This window comes from Lathamus discolor, chromosome 3, assembly GCF_037157495.1.
Source record: "Lathamus discolor isolate bLatDis1 chromosome 3, bLatDis1.hap1, whole genome shotgun sequence".
Lineage (NCBI taxonomy): Eukaryota > Metazoa > Chordata > Aves > Psittaciformes > Psittacidae > Lathamus > Lathamus discolor.
In genome coordinates this window covers 81671310-81696622 of record NC_088886.1, presented here as the reverse complement: position 1 = coordinate 81696622, position 25313 = coordinate 81671310, and the positions used below count along the sequence as shown (strand labels likewise).

The window sequence follows — 25313 nt, the reverse complement described above, 5'->3', positions numbered from 1 at the left end:
GGGAGTACAAAAATAAATACACATTATCATCTCAAAAAACTGTTGCTTTTTTTTTTTAAACAAAACCAAAACCACCCCCAAAAATATTCTGATTTGTACAAGAATATTTAATCAGTGCACTTCACAAATTTCCTATCTTTTACCTACATGGTTACACATTTTTGTTCGTATCACTTCAATGAAAGGACTCACACATGCCAATATGCCTCTGTCAGCTTTTCTTTAGGAAGAGTAAACACATTCAAACAAGAAATTCTTCAGAAAGGCATCAAGTCCAAGATAAATAAATCCTACATTGGTACAGAATATCTTCATTCTTCCCTTGAATGATTTTATAAAATGCATGGAAAGCTAGGCATTTAGTAAGTATTATCCAGTAGTATAGCTCCAGCCACAGTAAGAACTTGTATTCTGTATTTCAGCAACTAGATTTAATCCGGTTCTTTAACTCCCATAAAAGCACTGGTAACAAAAAGATGCAAGGTGGAATAGACTGGCCTTTTGCGAAAGCAGATTTTGAACTTAAAACTATAGCATACGTAATTGTAAATTATTAAAGGTATGGTAAGGTATGGTCTGTGTATAAAATACCTCCTCTCAAGGAGATTTATCTATTTGATCATTCTGCAGCACTGCCCCCAAAGAAGCCATCTTTCAGAAAGGCAGACTTACTGAAAAAAATGCTGTTTCACTGTGTCACCTGCACAGTGATTGGGCAACAGAAAGACAAACCAAGAGACTCAGGTAAATGTCTCACTTCATTAAGGAGTCAAAATTCATAATTCTTTCATGCCAAGACAACCATAGATAGCTGCAGCATCCAGAAAAGCAGTCTGTCAGTTACCCCCAGTTTATTCTGTGGAAGCAGTAATTAAAATAGCATAACCTAGCTAGGGTATATGTGTGATCAGTTGAGCTGTGTATCAGCTCAGTGGTGGTAAAACTCACAGCTGAGGAGACAGGAACTTCTTAAGCCACTGTTATTCAATCACTTGCTGTTCCATGTACTCCAGTAACCTGGCCAGCAGTCCATGCTACCTACTCACAAACCTCTCTGCACACTAGTCAGTGTACAATTAACACTTTACATCTGGAGCTAGAGTTTTGAAGTGATAAATACATTTATTATAAAGCAGTGGCCTGATGTTCAGAAACTCAGTTACCTAAATTTCGTATATAATTTTTTTCTTTCTAAATGAATACAGTTAGTTGAGTTACTGAGGACAAAAAGGTCACACATTAACAGCTAGCATATGCTGCCTCAAGCAGTACTTGCCAGTCGCACGTAGTAGTTTTATTCTCAGGAACAGCTGAGTATGCCAGGCGTGAAGCATCTGTCCTGCATTCTCTGCTCCATGACATGGGACTGGCCAAGAAACAATGTATGAAAGGACAGTACTCCAGTGCCGTAAGGGGACTGGAGCTGACTAACTTTTTGAAAATCAAAAGGAGAAAAAAATTATCACAGAACGGAAATTTTCAAGAGAGAACGGGACAGAATTACACGGCCTTGTGAAATACAACATATCTTCTCTTAGGGACATTACGAAGGGGTTTAAATCAGTTGTGTGTGATAGCTGAGTGGGACTAAGGTCATCTGAGATGTTGGTTGTTTACAGAATGCTCGAACTGCTGCAAGATAAGCCCTTTATTGTGAAAATTAATTTAAGAAGTCCAGAATTTAGAGAACAACCACACAGATCTGGTTTCCTTATCAAAAAACTGCGGTTAAAAAAGAAGAATAAATTAAAAAGCAATTCCAGGAAAGTCTAATTTCATAATACCTCAATCAGTTAATACATAAAAGTCTTTTAATCTCTGAATTAACAGAAGAAAAAGCAAAGAAACCTCTTGTTCCTGCTCTCTTCTCAGCAATGCAGTTACAAGTAACACATCTGTGCTCCAGAGTCACAGATAGCTTTAACTGCCTACTTTTCTGGTCTCCTCACCTTTCTATAAATCGCTTAGGATCAAGGTTAGGAGGCAAGAACACGCAGCAGACACTTCAAAAAAGAGAAGTTAACTTGTGCTAGCTGCTGTCCAACCATACACTACAGAAAATAGCAGTTGCTACCAAAGGCTCTTCTGATGTAAAAACATGTGTTGCCCTATAAGAATACCTGTAGAGGAGAGGAAGGGTCCAACATGAGAAAAGTACAACAGCCACTGTTCGCCACCTGAGTGCCTGTCTGTATCAGTTTTCTAGCAAACTAATAAAAATGCAAGTTAATTTGCCACAATTTAATGTCAGATGATCTCAGTGGGAAACTTTTCCAACAAAATATAAAGGTTACTCACCCAACAACTAGAGTTTTCATGCTGATCACTGCACATTCCTGCTTCGATTATAACTTAGAGTAGTACAACCCCTGTGGGAGCAGTACCCACTGCAATACGCCGCTGACCCCTGCCCCTTGCCTGATGGCATGGAACATCTGGAGAACAGGGGACACGTAACAAAAGCTACTTTATTTTTCTCTATGGCTTCTGTAGGTTCATTGTTGAAGCTGTAATGCCGAAGAAAATTGGGCAGGGCATTCAGACGTCCAGAAACTCTCTTGAAGAACAACAGAATAGATGAGCTGCTTCAATTTCTTTGCATGACTTTGGCACATTCCTGCTCTGGGAATCTGGCAGTTAGGTTCCCTTCTTCCAGGCAGCGGAAACTAATCAGCTGTAAAAGCTTGTAGCATTGGGATACTTCTAAGTCAGGCCTTGAAAGCAACCTCCAGCATAGATGAGTATACCCTAAACCTTCCCCAAAAGAAACAGATACTACCACAAAAACACACTGAAGTGCTGGGGTGACTGCTCCAAATGTTACCTATTCTAACAGAAATCTTATCCTTCACGCAAAATACAGTTGCTCATTTACATTTACATGTGCTTCTCATGGATGACCTCTTAAGTCCGTTTTCAGTCATCGTGGGAGCTAACAGCTACGATGGTGCATTAAGAGCTGAAATACATCTACCTGTCCCTTGGGACCTCTGCATCTGTGATGTACAAGGGCAGCTACTAACGCTCTCTACAGTAACTTTGCTGGAACCAGTTCCAAAGCTGCTTCTTCCAAAACCTCCATCCTTTAAGCCATCTGGACATGGGCCTGGGCAACTGGCTCCACATGACCCAGCCTGAGCAGAGGCTTGAACAAGATGACCTCTAGAGGTCCCTCCCAACCTCAACTATTCTGCGATTCCTGCAGGACAGAGGTCTCAAGACACTCAACATGTAGGAATTAGACAGAAAAAATATATTCCTCAGTTGGGCTACATGCTATTTTTTATCTCCAAGACAGACGAAATAGTAGGGTAAGACTGGAACTACTGGATTCTCTTGTTTGCCTGCAGTTCAAATAGATCCAACCCAAGGAAATTCCTTAATGTTAAGACCTTTATTAAAGAACAGGAGCAATTAAAATACACAACTTATTTATCCTATGAAAACTGAGGCTCTTGAGCTGATCCATTTGATATATTCATTTATTACTCATGTCAGAAAAATGACGGGCAAAGCCCCTGCAGACAGTGCTCCCCAGATATTAAGGACCCATGAAGAGGTCACTGAGTAGCAGTCCCTTCCTTACAGATTTCACAGACTCAAGATGCACCAGCAGTTCAAATTCAAACTGTGAAAATGCAGAAGCCATTTCCTGATCAAGCTATTCAGTGTATTTGCCCAGACATGAAATGCCCCAGCATACCAACAAAACCAAAACCTAGCACCAAAACAAGTGGCAGCACAGGTTTCACAGGACATCTGCTGCAAGACTGAAGTACTTTCAGAGCCCTACTCTTCCTAAAAGAAATCACATTGTTTCAACTCTTTTACATGCCCTTCCAAGCTATCCGTCTCATTATTCCTGCACAAGTTAAGCATCACAAAAAACAACTGCAGTGAAATCATTAAAATTAATTTGGACTGCAGTTTCTCTACAGATGTGCAAGTCTATAATAACTCTCGTCATAAGGTCTAAAGCACAACAAACAGAAAAAACCCTGCCAAAGATGCATGTATTCCCCCAAAGACTAAGTCTGTTGAATCAAATGAGCAATGATGATGTGTTTTTGGTGGAGTGAGGTGGGGACAGCTCTGGAGAGTTTACTGCACTTAAATGCAATTATCTGATTAAATCACTGTGTGACAGAAGTGTAATTTTAGAAGTATGAAAATTATGACTATGAAAAGGAGAAAGTCACATTAAAGGCTACCTCCAAAACTGGAAAACATCTCTTTATTATTTCTTTCACAACATACGAGAAGGACTTTTGGTACTTTTATTACCTTTATAAGGTAAATTTCATAATGAACTATATTTGTTCATGACATAGAACTGATTATACATTCAGGTCTTTTCCAGTTCACCTTTAATGAAAGACTGCGAGAAAGATGTTGAAACAAGCAAATAGCAATTGAAGGCTTACATGCCACACACCACTGAAAAGTTTGCTACTACAGACAGCTGTAGTAGGAACAGACAGGCTGACACTGAAAAGGACAAAAAGTAAACAAATCATGAAGGTCTTATAATGAAATGTCTATTTTCCATTCCTCTTGAACTTGTGTACCAGAGAAACTATGTCAAAATAATTCAATAAAAACCTAATGAAATTAACTCAAACTTCTGTCCTCTCATCCAGCAGAGATTTCCAACAAACGCAAGAAGGGAAGGTACCACTCCCGGAAGTTCTACCAGTGGAAAAAACAGCAGGAGTGGGGCAAGCTCTTCACTTCTCTATCGTAAACCAGAAAAATGTAGAATCACAGAATCATAGAATCAACCAGGTTGGAAAAGACCTTTAAGATCATCCAATCCAACTCTTACCCCAGCACTGCCAAGGCCACCACTAACATATGGCACTAAGTGCCTCATCTACAACATGAAGTCTATTGAACTCACCTCATTTTATACCTATATTTATATAAAAATACACTTTACTTTCCAGTTTCAAAAATACGCTTAATACATGAGCAGCATCACAATTGAGTGTGGGTGCTTCAGGAAGTAATCTAACAAACATTAAACATTCTTAGCTTTCCTGCTTGGCTGCCATTACTGGTGTGTCCGATCACCACACGCACATTAACTTAGCTTGAAGCAGGTTGTGAAACCTTAATGTCATATCCCAAAAGGAGGATGGGGAAACAGACTACATTAAATTACTTTCCTGAAATCATAAAGGAACTGGGAACTGCCCGTAGCTTCCCAAGTCCATCCTGTGCCTTACTCTTACTGCTGCAGTGCTCTGGGGGGCATGGAGTTCATCCCCATGCCACTACGCAGCCTCAAGAAAAAGCCCAAGGACCTCAGGAATTTCCTGTTGGCATATAGCTCAGGTTTTGATACAATTACAATCCTGGCATTTAGCAGTTCTACCGTCAACAAAAAAGCTGAAAAAACAAGTTACTACAAGAAAAACACTTGAACGATGTTATCGATATTTTCTCCCTGTAACCCTTCTGCTATTTCCAACTGCTCAGGAACAGAGAAGCGATTCACACAGATACCTGAATTGTAGATGTGTTTAGTGGTTCGCTACAGAAGCCACCCTGAGATATGTTTACTATATGAGTATTTGCCTTCATTCTCCACTGAAGATATTTCTGGACAGAAAAGATGGAAAGAAAATTACATATTCATTTAGAGCTCAGAAATCTTGTGTGCTATGAACATACAATTCATCCATACTAGGATGGGTTTAAACAAATGAATACACTGTTACTGCTTTTTACATACCAGGTCTCTAATGATCACTTTGTGTTCTAGGAAAACATAATTACAGAAAACAATTACAACAGAAATAACAGAAGTTACAGGAATCCAACTGCAAATCCTTAGAACGTGAGTCATGTTTTCATTAATAGCATAGGAAGTCAGTTCCATTAGTACTTAATCGAAGCTTCCTGACCGTACATCTATTCAATGCAGTACACGGAACTTGCATCAAGTGCAAAGGGAGGGGAAATGGAAGGAAAAGGGACTCAAATGTTACTCAAATGCTACAAAGAATTATTCTAATTCTTGGAATTAAAAATAATAAGCAAATAAACATTTGCGACTTTACGATTACTGCCAGGCAGTACCTTTGTGGCACAATATTCATGAATAAAAGAATCCGAGATAAGTCAGAAGACAAACTTGCACATAACCTACAAGAACAGACTTGCTAGTATCACAGACCACATCCATAGGTACCATGTTTGTAATTATATCCAACTGCCTTCAGGACCACAGAGGTGAAGACTTGAGAAAAAAAAAGCAAGAAATGAAAGAGGTTCCTGAGCATTTGTTTGCCTGTAATGGGATTTCTTTAAATCCAGGCCCCATACACTTAACTGGGAACCTCATTAGGCTGCAACTGAGTTTTTTTAAAAGATTCAAGGTTTTTCTACCTGTAACTTGTCCTTTCAATTAGTGAGATTTTCATCGGAAGAGCCATAGACACAAAACCTGTTTTCTTTTGGCCTTGTCAGCTCTCTGTGGAGTTCTTTTATTTACACAATACAGGGAAACATCATCACCCTCGAGGCAGGGTTGTGAGATAGCACGTGTCTTCATAATGCAAACTCTTAAAAGGAAGGCGATTGAAGTAATGAACATCAGGAGGCTCCTTTGAGTATAGCCTTTCAACTACTAATAGCCAAATTCTGGTGTGATGCACAGAGAAACAGAATCTTGAAGAAATTGTCACTTTGCAAGCACTCTGCTGCTTTTTTCATCTTCTCCTCATAGGCTTTAATTACAAAAATTTCTAAATGCCTATACACTTACATAAACATGTATCACAAACAGGCGTCTTTTGAAAGTCATTCTTTTACAGACAGACCAAATGAATACTAACAGTGGGAGGAAAAAGCTAAACTGCTGATAATCTTCCAAGTATTTACACTTCTAGTACTCTGCTTTCTAGTGTGTTTGACCAAAAACTGCACAGCAGAGATCTGCACTGACTGGTCAGGAAGAGAAATATATTGTCAGCTTAAGGATGAGAGCTTGAAGGTCTAAACCAACCAACCAGAAACGGCTATGAGACCTTTTGAGCAAGGAGTCAGGAGAAGCACAGTGCAACGCACAGCCGCGGAACCCTTAGTCAGGCAGACTGCACAACCTATTGCTTTACAGCAAACTCCTATGCTTGAAGTCCTCCAGGTGGGCTCCACAAACTCAACCACTAAATTAATAAAGACATGGATAAGAAGGAATGGAAATTTGCACGACAGAATACAGTGCGAATGTCCAGGAAGGCAGGAAGAATGTAAAGAAAAATGCTTCAGGAATTTACATCTGTGATCACAAGCCTTCATTTCCTTCTAATAAAAAGTTGTTTATTTCATCCCACGATCATTAAACAACTCCTACATTTTAAGACATATCATGTTCCTCTAGATATACTGCAAAATATATTTTGACAATAAACCCCTTACAGTTTACACCCAGTATGAAAGTCTGGAATAATCTGTTCACAGTACTGCATGTCCTTAGCCTTCATTGATGAAGATTTTGGCTTTGTCTGCTTTTGCTGTGTAACATCACAGTTTCAAAAGCTGACAATGACACAGACCCAGGCTTTGATTTAGAACTAGTGCCAAAACTAAAATGATTTTCAGTATTGATACCCATTTCAAAGTGACTGACTGCACATGCAGCTGACTAAATACTTTATAGTCATTACAAGAACCCTCTCTATCAAAACAGCATGAGACTTGAAAATTTAAGTGTCTTTTTTTTTTTCTGTACATGGATAGACTTGAGTTTTTTTCTTTAAGGAAGCAAGTAAATCTGAAATCTCTTTTATCTCCTTACTCCCTTTCTAACACACTGCTGTCTACTGATAAACACTACCCAACAGTGACAAAGACACCCACCTTTTCCTGTTGTGTATTCTTCAACAGTACTTTGGAATGTTGGTGTTTCAGCTTCATTCTGAAGTACCAGTGCTCTGTTAGCACTAAATGAATAAAACAGAACTAGATCACATAGTAGCTGTGTTGTATCGCACATGTTGTGCATGAGGCTGACACTTCCCACCCAGGCATTGCTGCCTTGCACCACCGTGGTACACGGTCCGTGGCCTCCTCTTGGGCCCACTTTGGATGTGGTGACCCTCTCAGCACAGCCTCAGTGCCATAGGGCCACCAACACATGGCCCCCTCACAGGCAATAGTGTTATATGCCCCTGCCCAAATCATCCACCACACCAGGAATTTAAAACTTGGAATTAATATAAATAGAGAGGTATGGAATGGCCATAAAGTAAACAGTCAACTCCAGTTCTTTAATGAAGGCCTTGTTCTCCTTTCCCCCAAATTTACGTGCAAAGGAAGCACTACTTTAGAAGAGCCCATCTTAGGAGAGAGGAGCCATGCAAGAATGCAGCAGAATGGCAGAGATTTACTGCTAGCAGCTGACAAATTACGTAGTCCCCAAACACTGTCAGATTTTATGCAAAAATACCTGAGCTTATCACCCGTCAACCATGTCACTGCCTGACTTCCACAACCTTCTAAATGTTTCTGAGGATAACCAGACCACCTCACTGTGCAAGCCTCATCAGAGTCACGCATTACCCCAGAATCAAGAGCAGAGCACAAGATGTAGTGGCAAGACAGCTAGCAACATCTTTGTTCTGGCATTAAACCTGCCCACACAAAATTCAAGAATTTCAAGCAAATTCAAACCAGCAGAGTTAATACTGGTTCATGGTTTACATGAAGAGGATAAAGCATTTTTCAGCTGATAAGGGAAAAGGTTCAAGCTGAATCTGTAATGAGGGTATATCCCAATGACTAAGCCAGGGTCAGAGAAGGACAAACTACAGAATTAAAGCCAAGTGTCCTGAAGCCTCAATTAGAGCCCTAACAAGCTGACCTTTGACTACCTCTACTTTGGCCCTTAATCAGAGCTTCTCCTGCCTTACAAGATTTCCTCCAGAATGTCCAAAATGACATTTGTTTTTATTGTGTAAGTCTGTCTAGCTCAGCAGGTTTCTTCTTTCCATCTTTTTCCCCTATGCTAAGTTACCATTGATTTTTAACAATACAGCATTTTACAAACTGTGTGTAACAAACAGGGAGTAGAAGAAGGTTATCAATCTGTCCATTATGAAATTTCTAAATATATCACTTACTAGCAGTGAAAACCCTGCTCTGGTTTGTTAAAAAATGATAACATTATCTTAGTTCAACGATTACGCAAGACTGAAGACATTTTATCATGCAACTTTTCACTTGAGAAACAGTGAAAGGCTTTGCAGCAACAGATTACAGCAGTTTAAGGGGGGTTTAATGTTGTAAAAACAGTAAAATGTCATGGTATTTTAACATTCACTTTGATGGCGCTGAAGTGCCCATCTTTGTCATCAGACTTCAATTTACAGCCATTTCCAAAACCTTCACATTCCCTATCAAAGGAAAATCCAGTCAGCATGCCCTCTGTGGAAATGCAAAGGTCCAAGCATACTTAAAGAGTCTTCTGAAAAAGCTGTGAAGTGCAATACTGGAAACCAGAAGTAAATTAGCATAAAACTTAAATTATTAAACCATTAAATATCATGAAAGTGTCAAAGCATGGAATATGTTTAACGCTTACTTAAGGGAGAATCTAACCTAAATATGCTAGCGGAATACAAAGTATAGAACCCATCTACTCTCAACTCCAAATGCTTGGTTTGTGCAGTAACCTTAGAGCTTCTACTATTTTAGTAAAGGAGAGTATTTCCTGAGCGTATTTACATGGCAGAAAGCATCTCTGCAGCTTCAAATCACTGTCCAGTTTGCACCGTCTGCTTGTCTCAAGACGAAATGATTGGTATTTGACCCCATGAGCAAACAGGAATTCCAGTCTTTACACATAGTTGAATCAGATGAGAAAGAATCTACTCACAGACTCAAGATGTTGGGCAAAAGAAAATTATACATTTGCCACAAAAATTAATTTGCAAGCCAGCTTTAAAAGTACATCTTCCACTTTATTTAACTATTACTCCAACTCAAGCTAAAGGTCATTTAAGCCCAGATTTCTGATAAAACATAAGAAAAGAAAGAACTGGCTTTCACTGACTCGTTGGGATTTTGGACATTCAACTTCAACAGGTCTCCTGGAAAAATCCAAGCCTACATTTAACCTTGTGAAAGCATGAATATGCATACGGCAGGATTTAAACAAACCTAGCATTTTTCCAATAGCCTTTTTTTATTCACTTCCTTAACTGCATCTCCATTCAGAGAAAAATAAGGATGTTCATGTTACTGTTTAGCAATTATGTCAGAACAGAAGTCATCACAGCCTTAGTCACACATAATCTTTTCCAGAGGCCAGTGTCTATTCACAGAACTGGAAAAGCCCAAATTCTTTATCTTTGCCCTAGACTGGAGTTCAGGGACCTTTTTCTCTGGGTATAAGCGTCTGGCTTTTGTTTATCTGGGCTGTCAAAGTGAAGTATCTGCATGGAATAACACAGGAAACTGCAGCAAAAGCAACAGTAAAGCAAATTAGTGATGTGGTATTTCTCCCCCAAACTCAGATGTAACAAACTTCCCAGAGCAAAATTTGTTATTTCAGAGCCTACTTTAGATTCCCTTGAAAAATGTCTGTTACTGGATATTCCCCTAACTCATGTAACACACTCCCTTTTCTAGCAAGCACGGATACCATTTCTACTGTGTATGTTTTCTTGAAAACTCTTCAGTAGCTTAGATTTCAGGAAAGATAGCACCCATACAGCCTGTCTTTTATAGTATATTACAAAAATTGTTTCCATAAACATTTTTAGGAAGCTTACACTACTGACAATACACTGAAACGTTTGAAAACTGGCAAACATTCTGTGATCTGAAGCTGCAAGGAAATTAAGTTCCAAAATCATAATCATGTTTTACCATCAGTAATATACATTATATTATCTTTTGACTGCCTGCAGAAGCATAATTTATTTGGCTCTGGAACCTTAAACTCTGAAAAAAATGACAAAAGGAGCAAAAGGCAGGAACTAGCTTCCACCCTGACACACTTCATGAGGGTGTTGGGCCTCTCGCCTTTTCAGAATGCCTCAAAGAATATGTTTAAGTTCAAAAACCATTTTAACTCCATATCATCAAGGTATTTAATGGTATGCCATAATATCCCAGAAACCATCGTCATCTTGAGTCAAGAGCACAGTCAACACGACAGCTCCCTAGGCACCTTAATTTAGCCAATGCAAGGTAAAAGCCAATTCATGCAAAGGACAGAGTATTATCAAGGACTAGTAAGAGATTGGCTGCTGCTGCAAGAACTTGTGACCTACTTCAAACACTCCTACACTGTGTTCTATAACAGAAAGAAAGTATGGAAAGAATTGTGAGCTAAAGGTATTTATGGATGTTTGTTGAACTGAGCAAAACCAGAAAATGTTGACTTCTGCTAGACTTCAAGGCTATCAGCCCACTGAACAGAGGTCGCTGTTCATATATTTCTTGGTAGTACAGTGCTTTAAATGGTTAGAAATTTATGGGCAAAGCATAAGACTATTTAAAAATCAATTCATACCTTTTTCTCCATGCATTCTTTCCCATTTAAATATTTGCTGCACCAAAACTAACTTCATCAGCTAAGAAGCTGATACAACCTAACTTCTGCAAACTTTGTATAGCCAGAAAAATCAGAGTCTAGTCAAGACAAGCTCTTCATTAATTTCTGGTTTCTAAACTTATGCAGTTAAAAAGGGTATGGTTAGTACATGCAGACAAGCCCAGATTACTGAACACACTTGTCTCAACGACTGGCTTTCATGTCCTGAAGTACACTACGTCACACCAAAGAAACAAACTTCTGGGGACAAGGAAACAAAAAAAATAAGTAATTTTAAACAGTACAAGATTGTTTTTAATTATCTTTGTTGATGTTAATGACAGGAACATGGAAAAGGGCACTCCCAAAATATAGACACTCAAAGCAAAGACTGTAATCAACTTGCTTAACATTTTGCATCACACAAGTGAAGATGATGACTACAATTATGCTTGCAAGACATCTTAACTCCTCGCCCAATACATATATGCCAGGTAGCACAGGTTAAAACATCTCACAAGACAAAACAGGTAGTATGAGCATAAAACATCAAGTTCTTCGCGTCACTAGCAAGCCTAATCCACAAACCAGCTGTTTCAGCGGTAAGCACGGAACCAGACTGTGCAGGGGGCTTCCCCCTGTACACTTTACTCTCATAATTTTGAGTTCACACATTTTTCTGAATCAGACATGCTTCAATGGCAGGAAATAAGCACAAATAGCATCTTGACATTTGGGAACAATAAGGAAGGAACAAAGACAAATCTCATCCAACAAAGAAAAAAAATTAGAGGCTTCACAATGGCAGAATTTACTAGTAAAAAGGCTTTTTCTGCTACGCTTTCACCTTTTTTGAAATACCTTGTCTTTCAAAAGCACAAAGTGTTACGTACATTTATTATAGGGACACTGAAGAAATAGTAGCTAGCTGGTTTAGGTGTCTGGAGAAAAAAATACCCTTATGATCAAGGAACATTCTCAGTTGTAGCTGAAACAGTATCATTTATGAACTAAATAAAGTAAATCTCTCCAATTTCAACTAGAAGCAATAGAAAGTAAAATAACTTGCAGTAAACATTTAAACAGCAAATGAAAGGAATTCAGATCAGGTTTATTAATTCATGTACTTACTTTCTAGCAAACTGGCTCTATTTCATGAAAATTAGATTTTAACACAGAAAAACTCATGCTTGCACATGTATTAACAAAGTTATGTTTCTGTTAAAAATACAGCGTTGTACAGTATATTGGATATTTTAGACACAATACACATACATAAAAAGTAAGTTTCCCATTCTTTTAAATAGATTTGTATAGGGCAAATCTTACTTGCAATCTTTCCCTAAATAAGAGATCCTGATCCGTGCCTGAATTACTTGACATGGTGATAAGCCAGATAAGAACAATTTCTGATGATTAGAAGACAAATCCTGCCAATGTTAAATGAATTTAAGTTCAATTTTTTTTTTGCTAAACAGTTTTAGAACAGGCATGTGGGCTTCTTCTTTTAACATAAACACAGATATCAGGAAAGGGAAAAACCCAGGAGCACAGTGAAAATACACAACTCATAACATGAATATGTGTTTTAGAGTCTTAAGGCAAGATATGATTTATTCTGCAATATTCACTAAACACGTTTACAGGATCAGACAGGTTTTCAGGCTCTGAGACAAACTAATACTGCAATCAAAGGATTAGCAAACCAGCTGCCTATGTGCCATTACAGCTGATTATCATAGACTGTAGACAGCTAGCTTACTTGGAAAGTGCTTTCAGGAATACTCCATTGTTGCCAGAGAGAAGGGTATAGCAGGATAATATATTAACTCATTTTATTTATGAAACAAAGAAAAATTAAGAAACTTAGAATATAAATCACATTATTAAGTTTTAGAAAATCTTGAGTTATAAACTACATTTACAGTAAAAGCTGATGAAATGAAGAAGTGAAGAGAATTACAGAAGACTGCCTGCCACTCAGAGCTAAGGATACTGAGCAGCGAAGGTTTGACTTTTTGGTCATCTCGCCAAGTCTTACTGAAATTAAACCCATGCCAAAATTCACATCTTATCAGATGCTAGATAAAACCACGGAAAAAGAAAAATTGAACAATTTGGAAGTTACAGGTTTGTATTAAAAATATTTTCAAATAGTTTTCCAGTTCACGTGTAGAAGAATTCACAAAAGATAAACTTCCAGTAGGCCTCAATAAAAGCAGTGTTTTTAATAATAAAAAGTGTTCAAATCATTTGTTTTTCCCAAACACTTTCCTTCTTAAGACTATGAGAAAGAATTATTGCTCTGACTGGAGACTGAGCTACTACCAAACAGGAAAGGAGCAGAACCCATCATTTAACAAGATAGTGAAGTGTTCACAGCACTGCTAACAAAAAAAGAAACCAGGAAACATCTTTCGTTTTCTACTAGCATCTACTAATACTTCAGCATTGTCTTCTTTCAATACCTTTACAAGCTGCACTACTGGTAATGGGAGAACATTTACATCACTCTAACTTGATATATGATAAAGGAAATTCAAGATTTATTAACTAGAAAGAAAACTCAGATGTGGAAGGAAATAATAGTAGTGATTCATTCATCTGGTAAAACCACTCCTTTCAGATGATGCTGAAGCAAACCCAAGACTAGTAAGCAATTGAGGTCACCCCTCTGGTAGCTGGCAAAAGAAGTAATTTCAGCAGACAGAGTAGAGGCTGTATCTCCTTATAAGAAGCATGGACGTGGCATTTTTTGCTGCATATGGTTTGGTTTGACTAACACTGGCTTGGTCTACGTCATTTGGAATTATATGTTGAAGCCTAGGATTCCTGTACAGGAAGAAAAACAGGATCATCTTGATTGTAGTTTCTAGCTATTGATATGGCCTCTCTAAGAGGAAGCCAAAATCAGAATTTTACAGCCACTCAAGAGAGGACCAACTGCCTAGGGGTAAGTACAGAAGCATAAATATGCACCGGTTATTCAAAACATGGCTTTCCAGAAAGCTTTTAGATTAGATACATTATTCCTCCCCTATTTGCTTCTTGTCTAGTTTGCCTTCTTTCCCTCACCTTCCAGGGATTTAAAGGTCTTTGAACATCCTCTGTAGAAGATGAAACAACAGCCATTCACAGTTTTCAAATGCTGTGTCTGAATGAGGCAGAGCTGTTAAAGAAAAGAAGCTTACTATAGTTTTATCCTCAGCTTCTTCGTTTACAATATGGTTACTCTCCAAATCTTGCTTGCTGTCTCTATCCCATAACACTGAAAGGTAAACCTCTCAGATTTGCAAGCTTTTTTTACCCCTATATAAAAGCTCTTGAAATTCTCCTCCCTATCCATTAACCCAACTAACGATTGCTGAGAAGCCCTACACCCAAGCTCATCCACACCGTCTTTGGCTTCTTTATTTTTAAAAGCTTTATTTTCCATTACATCTTGTTTTTTCTAAATTATAGTTGCAGGTTGCCAAGGACTATGAGGACAAGAAAACAGGAAATACTTTGACTGATGTGGGTTTTAATGTTACCCAGTCACTGTATTATTCAGGGACCAGAAAACACTAACAGACATTAAAGTGATGATGCTCCCAAAACCAGAATCAGTTGGACTTCACAATGGAAGTGAAAAAGCAGCTCATGGTCTACTTCATTAATCCTTTCTCCTGTCCCCACCCCCACCTCTAACTAGTACGATATAAATGCTCCCGGAGAGCATTTATACATATCATACATATGGATGTACATGATATACATATCATACATAAGGATGTATGACACAGGTATCAATGCAAATTTGAAAGTAAAATAATGAAAATGTTAGCAGGTATGCAAGTCTCTTCTATGTAGGGAGAACAGAACACAAAATAAGAAAACAAAAATCCACGCCAGGTTTTCTTTGTAGGGTAATAGCAAAGGCAAATGAATAAACTCCAACAGGAAAAACGTGCAACTGTTCCCATCAGTGACAGCAAGCCAGTGATCACCAGTTGCAAATGGAAAGTAGCGTTCCAGCAATGAAGAAAAGAGGAATTTAATTCAGTCATGACTAAGCTTTCTCTGCCCAATGAGTAGAGAAATCATTCATTGATTTCTCTATGTCTGAAGTAAGTCTTTCAGCAGACAGCCACCATTCCCTTCAGCTGAAGTTCTTTCAATTCAACACAAAGCCAAATAAGGAAGCAAAGGAAAAATGTAAATAAAGTCCTAAACAAAAAGAACTGGTTTTTTCTATATGAAAATCAGGTTTGAGTCTATCTTCAACATTACAGAATGTTAACATGAAATGAATGTTCACAGGCTTTGCAAAATTACTATAACTGAAAAACACAGACAAGTATGACGAAATTCAGCAATCTCTGAATAACACTGAGTTTACTCGTAAAATACCATCATTATAATGATAGTATTTGAACTTAGAAAGCTACTGAATCAGTGAGTACAGAATCTGCCCAAAAACATTTAAAGACATAGGTAGGTTACCTCCAGTGCAGAGGTGATTTTTATGCTCCCTTTGATGTCCCTTTTGCACCCCTCAAACAGTAAGGTTCTCTGTCTTAGTATTTCTCCCCTTAATACTTAACTTCATTGTATTTCCCATCTTGCCTTTCAAAGTCCTACAGCAGTCTCCCACTGATTTTTTTCAATCTGCTTATCACTTCCTTGCCTGATTCCCCCATGATGCATTTGACAGCAGATGCCAGTTTCTCCCATAAGCACCAATACACCTTTTTCTAGGTCACTCTGTATGTACAGCACCATTCCTATGAGCAGCTGCCAGGTCACACCGTCACTCTCTGCATCCACATTTAGCCTGAAATTAATCTCAACCCCAGTGTTAAGTCCACAGTGAAGAAATCAGTTCCCCTTTCTTTAACCATTCAAAATATACCAGTGAAACCCCCACACTAACACATGCACACTATGTTGATGGGATATGCAGCTCCGTTGCTTCTTTGGCATTCTTCATTCTCTGACCTGACCTCCACATGTTGGCATTACTTGACCCAAGTCATTACACTGTGTCTTTATTCTGACTATAAACAAACTGAGACAGGAACCAACTCATGCTTGCATCCAAGTGTGTATCAAAAATATTAAGAAAGATGAAAACTACCCTTGTTACTGTCATCTTGCCTATTACTACAAAGTGCCTCTCAAAGTCCTTATCCAGGGAAAATAATTCATGGGATAACAGTTGTGTAACTCCAGAGTTAGGAGGAAAGAAGGTGAGGACATTCGAGAGACCTTGCAGGGCTACAGTAATAGGACTGGCACAAGCACACAAGAAGACCCTTGTTGGTGACCCCTGCTAGCCAAACCCATGAAGAAAACCAGAAGAGCTCAGGCCCATGTGCATTAACCAGCAGATGGGCACAGCACTGGAGCAAGAACGACGGCAGTGGAGATTCCTCCTGTATTGGTTTGTTTCTAACCTGCCCAAAAATTTGGCAGTCCTCTTCTTAACGAGGTCTGCTCTATAACCCAGAGACACCAGACAGCAGGAGAGCAAAAAGCTCATAAAACACTTCCCACTTGCTATTTCCAACCAAACTTGACAGAAAAGACCTCGTGGATACTAATTTCTTAAGAGTTCAATGAAAGCATGCTGGGTAAAGGCCAGAGACACCAGAACGGCTCCAATGGAAAGAAGAGGTGCTTATTAGACACAAGAGATTTTACAACTGAAAGAAAAGATTACTTAAAAGAGCCTCCTACTTAATACCAGCACAGCTGCTCTCAGAGGACGTCTGGCAAGCATGACGCTTCCAATTCTGCCAGAGCTTGTCCCATCACCAGATCTAATCCACATTTCTCACTTCTATAACTTCTTAGTACACACATGTAACTATTTACACTTTACTTAAATTGTACTGAAGTTGTTAAATTCCAGTCAAGTGCCAAATAGCAGCATTAGAGTCAGAGATGATGTCAGAGCAGAAGCTGAGAAACACTGTGGAGGTCCCTTCTCCTCCTCTTCAGCAGAGCCAACTGGCTTCCCAACCAAGACCAGTTGCAGTGGAACAGGGGAGGAAGCAGTGCAACATGCAGTGTCTTGCTGTGTTTTAATCTAAAATCAGACATAAGCTTCTCACAGCAGCGTCTGCTTATAAAGCATTATAAACAATGGAATCCTATGGGATCTACACATTCAAACCCCCATCGCCTTCTGCTGAAGCATACGCTGACATAAGCAGCATCTTAAAAATCAAGAATCTTGTCTATTAAAAACCGAAACTTACTCTTGGCAGTAGGATGAACAGAACAGACATTCTTTACATTTTATTCAGTTTTCTTCATATGCATAAATTGATTTAAAAGAGTCCACACAAGCCACCATTTAAAGCTAAATGATTCTGAGGCTGTCAATTTTTATTTTCTTAAGCTTTACTTTTTGTATGTGTTCAAAGCAAATAAGTACTGAAAAACATCACTGCAAGCATCACTATAGCAACTGCAGCTCTTGAAGCTTCCTTGATGCAACACACTCAGATTCCAGATGGAACAAAATGCCATGTCTATCTTGCTTTTTACAAGGAGCCTCTCTCTCCTACAAAGCCTCCAAAGACTAGCAGGGACATCTGCCACAGAATTTGCTCTTGAAAAGACCACACAGACTCAGGATAAATTCACCTATTTTTGCAGTTCTGAAAACAAATAAAACAATCAATGTCTTGACATCTGCATCCAAACGCCCGGGAAATATCACTAGAACAAGGAAAGAATTACGCAAGGTATTTATTCAAGTCCCTTTACAACCCAAGGGTTGACCTCATTAAAGTCAGTGGTAGTTTTGCCACATAATACAGCAGAGCCAGAATTCCACCCTCCACAGATTTCTCTAGTAGCCCAGCTCTTCCACACACTACACATCCAGAGTATTTTGTAACATTTCACTATACCTGCTGTCTATCAACCTGGAAAAGACACAGGACTGGAATAAAGACTGGAATAAAGATATCACATTGGTTTATAGCTTTTAAACAGCAAACCAGGGATGTGTGACAGATCATTGGGAATTTTTTCATTGGTTCCACTGTTTGGCATGAAATTCAGCATTGTGGAAGCAAGAACAACCACAAGGTCATTTCAGTGCCACTACGAATTATAACTGCTATTATAATAGTCAAGGAAAAATTAATATTCCATCAAAATGCATCAGTTCTGCACTGTATTCCCACTGCCAAAAACACATGGAAGAAAACACAGTGAAAACTCCTGATAAATTCTCTGGCTTTGCCCCTACTCTGAAAAATAATTAAGAAGACATTCATCCAGCTCTTGTCTAATCCGTGACTGAGTTTGCAGAAGCCATTCCTCAATTCCAAGGTAAACTTCCAATGTTTATTGCACCTTCCTGACCTGAACGAGTGTTGTGCAAGGAAAGACAAGCAGTTTACCATTGCTCATGGCAGTACAGAAGTCAGCATTTAGAGGATTCTTGCAAGCCTTGATTTTCGAATAGCACTATGGTTACGTACTAGTAACATTGTTACGCCCTGGAAATTCAGCCCTTTGTCCTCCAATCCACAAAAATGAAAACAAATACCAATACATCGAAGAATGCTGTCTCTAGTTCTCATCGCAAGTTTCTGCTATAGCTGACAGATGGCTCGGATCTTATGAGTGGAATAAAAACCATCTCCTAGCTGACCCCAAATACTCGTGCTTCTTTGGCACACCTCTCGAAGAATTCAAGAACAGGAAAATGGGGACAGTATGAATTCTCTTTCTGAAAAGAAAATAAATAATGGAGGGAAACACAGGCCAAGTTATTAATTAGCACTGTCCAGGTCATACTGGAAAAGTACCAGTTAGAACGCACATCTTTATTTCCCTTCTAGAGCTCTGGATCTTAACAGTCAACATAACCTCAGCTGCCAATTATCTGGAGTCCCTATGAAGTCCATCTATTGCAGGGAGGAATCTGACAGTCACTAGTGGGGAAAAGTGCAAGAAAAAGGTTTAATCTGCCACTGTCATTTGAAAAATGTGTAAGAAGGAACTTAGAATCATTTTTCTCAAATAGTAATTTTTCATTTTTAAACATCGTGAGTGAGCGAGTGTCTGCAATTTCCAATGGATGTCCTATGATACGAAGTTCAGGTCTGAGAAAAAGTTCAAGCAGTACCAATATTTAACCTGCAAGCAACTAAGAGACCAAGAACATCAAGAAGCGTTTTTTCAACCATTATCTAATGGTTTAAGATTAGAGTATCTAAACAAAAATTATTTTCTAAATTATATACACAGAGCTTTAGTTACTAAATGCAAATCCAGACATGCAAATTTGATTACACAGTTCTGGCATGCCATCAAGGCACAGAAAAATGCCACATATATGTGTCTGCCTAACTTTAACTAGGGATGATTCAGCTCGTAATTATACAAAATCTTTAAAACTTTTTTCTTTTTGGGCCATCTAAACTTATTTTTATTTCCTATGTTTAAGTATTTATTTCCTATGTTCAAGGAAATAATTTCTCACTTGTGGATATTTTGGGAAAAAAGCACAAAGTGCTTTAATGAAATTTAATGAAAGTACCTCCTTCTAACCGTCTCAGCTACTTTTAGGTATAAAGATGGCATGCAGCACCAGCATGAGGTCCCCAGGTCACAAAAAATGGCTGAGGACTTGCAGCATGATTTACATCATGTTAAGGAAAGCTACAACCTTCTAAACTACCAAAGAGATGTGCCAGCCTAGACTAGACTGTGTTCATCCCTCTCTTCTCTTCTTTCTCCCCATATTCCTAAGACATACAAGCAAAAGTCAGTACCATTGCACTGACTCAACATCAGTTTGTGCAATCCTTACAGTAATCCTAAATCCCTTTGAAAAAGCAAACAAGAAGCACATTTTCTTTCAGACAACACAGGCAATTTATCTGCATTGTAAAACAAATTGTTGTTTTAAAAGCTAACTGTAACCACTCAGCAGTACTGCTGCTTGCTTTGCCCTGCTCCCAAGAAAGTGATTAACAGCATAGCATGGGACAGGCTGCCTCCCTCCTTCTTAGTCAGCCCAGCTAACTAAGGATGCGGGCAGTTTTCAGACAATATAGGACTATTCAGATCCCCATTCTGGCCTGCTTCTTTATGTCCCTATTAGCTGATCTGCAGCTGTACAAACAGCAGTGTTTCACCATATAGTCTCCTTCACTACAATTTATCTCATTCAATGGCATTTCCATGAGCTTAAATAAGCCCAGCGTCTGAAAAAACAGTAACAAATACCTTCAAAACATACTCCCTGCTATACAAAAAGCTAACTACAGGCCTCAACCGGTAAATTGCATGACAGTCTGCCTACCGCATCTCCACAAAGGGGTTTTGCTGAAATCGCAAGTCCTGGGGAGTCTGAGGGGCCATGTGCTGGTTTTATGAATATTCTGACTCATTATCAGATTCTGGTCTCAAAACAGAGAGCAGCACTGTATAAATTTTGCCAGATACCCAGTACAACCACCAACAAAAGCCACCATTTATTTCTCAGGTAGAAGAGGTTTCCCCAGCTGTGCTAAGAATGCCATCACTTTCCTAAATAAACTGTTAAACTGATGAGGAGAGTGTAATTTCTGAAGAAAAGTCTGGAAAAGAGTTGGTTTTGCAAATCTGCAAAACAAGTCGGCTAACATGAGCAAACAGTACCTCTCACAGCTGACAGCCCCGGCTGGCAGCAGGTTGTAACTCATTTTCATGCTTCCCTCTACCACCCGCCCTGCAAGCTTTTTGGGCACTTTTGGGTAAAATACAAGAGAAAGAAGAGACAGATCCAGACACATCCATGCAACCCACTCATCCAATCCGTTGCTGAAACCAATTCACATTACAATGGCTCAGCTGCACTAAATTATGCTGGGTTGTCTTAGATAGGGCACAGTTTCGCATCTTAGTTGTTGAAAACATTCAGCCAGGTAGCACTTAAATGAAAAGCTTTTTATATTGGTTCTTCTCAGACCTACTGTGCTTTTTTACAAACTCTTACATCTTACCCGGTTCAAAAATCACAGAGTAAATGCAGAAGGAAAAATTGGCAACAGAGCCGAAAATCCTTCTGGCTAGCAGAACTTCACTTCAGAAAGGTTCTGAAGTTCTTTTTTCATCTCCTGGAACACCGCTGCCTCAGTTACTGAGCATTCCAGAAAAGTGACAAATTACTTGAAGTTTTTGCTATAACTGATATAAAGACTATACTTTCAATGTTAGTCAAAAGACAGCTTTATGCCTTATAGAAATTATTTCAATAATTTCTAGTTTAAGAAAATGAATGGACTGAAATATTTCTTTTTAGGAAATAATTCACAGTTCACAAAACAGAAGAAACGTGAAAACTACTGCATATTTTTCTGAGGTGGCAATGTTTACATCTCTAACATAGATTATTTCTCATTTGATTTAGAATACGGCTCAAGAGCAGTCACTTTTACCAAGAGTACGGAAAGACCTTTGAACATCCTGTTACTGTTACTGTGTCTCACGCAAAGGAGAGAAGAGAGGGACAGGAGGGAACACATTCAACTTTTACAACAGCCAGCAGAAGTTAGGGCCTAAAGTTTATTTCCAAGAACTTAGCTAACCCCTTTAGCAATATAAAACACAGCAGTTGATGGGTGAAGCAGCCTTTTCTTTCTTCCCCTCCCTTTCTGAACTGCTTCTTTTTGCTGCAAGAGAAAACGCTGAGGCTACCCTGCCCTGAATGCCTGGCTCTGGTCCAAGCTTCACTTAATGAGGTCCTGGCAACTCCCTGGCACTGCAGACGCCTCTCCAGCACCGCAAACAGCCTTCATCAAATAGACAAGAAAAGCGGGCAAAGCTGCGCCTGACAGCACAGCTTTTACTCCCAAAATAAAGAGGCAAACAGGCATTCCGGAATATCGTATATCCCAGCTAATCCAATATCACTTCGGCTCTTCCTCAAGAAAAGCAAGTGCTAAAACACTACAATAATTAACTAAGTTTACATATAGTGCCATTCAATGTCAGCTAACATTTGATTCAAAAGAAGCCCTTATCCCTTCTAATTTAAACTGTTAGAAATCCAGCTACATATTTAATATTTGGAAATTAATCTATGTATCTATATATTAGTAGTAGTTAAATTCTGATTTCTTTTCTAAGCATCACTGGTAAGAAAAATCACTATGACAGGAACCAAGTTCCACAACACAGTAGGAGATTCTTCCTCTGAACAAGTACCAAAGTTCTCAACTAAAGAAATACCACAGTAACACATCAGTGACACCACTTGATATAATTTGCTTGAGAATGTAATGACCACTCATTCTGCCACGTTTTTTAAATTACAATAATTTTCATGCTTCACACGTGTATTTTGCATGATTTCCTTTTCTGACTGACTACAATCTAAGTATACAATAGACAACAGTATCTCTGCTTCCCAGCTGCTCTACATTCAGCTTCAAGCTAAAAAAGACAGAATATAATTAACTACACACAGAAAGTGCTCTTTCTCATTTAGTTATGGCATGACCTTTTCCTGTTTGGGTTAGAGGGTTATTTTTTTGAATAAAAAGTATCACTTTTCTCTACATTAAGTTGCAAACATTATTAAAATTGTAATTTGAGTTTGACCTACTATCACATTACAGGGTATAACCTAAATCCTTGCTAACAAGGCCTAAAACATTTCCTTTCAAAAGATCACTTGCACACAGGAGATACCCTGAATGAAACCATACATTCAGATCCCACTGGCAGCCAAGTTCCACCTGAAAAGTTTAAGTTTAGCAAATTAACAGCAATGAACTAACAAAGAATCCCATCTCCTCGGGCTCAATGCCAGCACTGTCCAAGTTCAAAACTAACATGTAAGAAGTTTACTCCCTTTACCACCGGCATTTCCCTCTGCCATCCCATGTTGAAAGCAGTTCTCAGCCCAAGATTTGTTTTACACAGATAAATTATATATGTGCAGTAAGTATACTGTATTTAGCAAAGGCACTTACTCTTCAAAGCTTACATTAAAAGACATTCTGTTTGGAATATCTAATGAACATACCAAGCAAATCCTAGGTTAAGACTGGCACTTGCTCTCTCCACCCAGGCAAGCCCTGTCCAAATGGAGCAAGCCTTTCCCAAAGGTAAGGGAGAGGGTTACTGCCTGATCATGTACAGCTGAACAAGGGAACCAGATTCATGTGTTTCACATTGTTATTACATAAATACAGCGAGAGACTGTACCTAATAAAAGATGTGAATGAGCTTTTACAAGCACGAAGTGGAGTCATAATAAATGCTCTAGATAAAGCCCAATGTCTCCCCACTGCTGGGAGAGATGGAAGAGGGATGCAGATTTCTCCCAACTGACACTTGGCAAGACAACTTTTCTTCTTATGAAAGGCATTTCATAGCACGTTCTCAAGTGAAGCACTGCATTTGGGTAATTTTTGCAACGGCAAAACATTTAATTAAAAACAGCAGTAACAGCACAAACAGGGTGTGGGAAATCCAACCAGCGAACAAAGGAGCGTGAATACGGGTACAAGAAGGGACGGCAAAGGGTTTGAGAGAAACAACACGGGAAGGCAGCAGATAAAAACTCCATCCACCCAAAAGTTGTAAAGCACTGTCTAGGTTCCATTGCTGTGACAATCCATTCCTACGTTAATCATAAATTATATTTCAGTTTGTGCATAACACTGCTATCAGCTGAAATGTAAAACCACATTTATGTGGTTCTAGCATATTAGATATCACTAATGATTTAGCTTATTATATGTCACTAATTTTAAATTGAATTAGCAACTCACCACACAGTACTGAAGAAAAGGTTTGCACTAACATCATAATCTCACTTGGTTTATTTTAGATTATTAAATATATACAAACTAACGCCTATGAAATGCAAAAATAAGGATTTGTATGTAAGGATATCTGAGAAGAGACACTGATTCTGCATAATTAACAGCATGGAGGAGACGGAAATGTTAGCTCTTCTTAACAATATCCAGCAACCTTTAATTTAACAAGCTGCTACCACGAAAAACCTGTTATCCCATTTATCATTTTCTCACCAAACTGGACTAAAATTTTAGTCTGGATTTCATTTAAATCTGCCTTTGTAATGGTGCAGCTGAACACAGTTCCATAATCACACCACTGAATATTTGCTATGCAGGCTATATTTTGAGAGAGAAGGAGGTGAAAGACCTTTTCCTTTAGATACACTGAAGTAGCCTTTGAATCAGACTGAGGGACTGAGAGTGAAAAGGCATCAACAATGCCCACATCAGGGTAATGAAGCAGAAAAGCAGCAGGATCAGCAGCAGCAGAGCGAAGGAGCTGTGAGGAAACTGGACCTCCCCCACTGCAGGCAGGATGGCACCCCGTGCCTACGTGACAACACACCGAAGAACCGCAGCGGTTGAGGCTTGAGGTTAAGACCATTCACCTTCCATGTCTTCATTCTTTACAAGGCAACTGTGTGCTTTTGAAAATTGCACTTATTTATTTGTATCACCGCTCTCTTGTAGCATGAATCCGTCGTGTAATGTTTAACAGGAAGCAGACAGGGAAAATGTGCAGCACTGATGGCTCAGCATTCCTAAAGTATGGGCAAAATAATCAGAAGACCTATATTTTCAGTAGGAGACAGAAGGTTTTTCCCAGTGACCCAACACACATAATTTACAAGGATTATCCCACTGGTTAAAAGGCATTTCAGCTAGCTGACTGCTCAGGGTACGAAAAGGTGTCAGGCTGTTATATTAGTTTCCCTCCAGCTATTCACTTGGTGCCA

The 25313-nt window shown here is 38.9% G+C and overlaps 1 protein-coding gene across 1 annotated transcript in view; it reads right to left on the bottom strand.

Annotated features, from left to right (window-relative positions):
• The window catches only part of BMPR2 (bone morphogenetic protein receptor type 2), a 110437-nt gene that overhangs the window by 55678 nt on the left and 29446 nt on the right, over positions 1–25313 (bottom strand). The window lies entirely within an intron of this gene.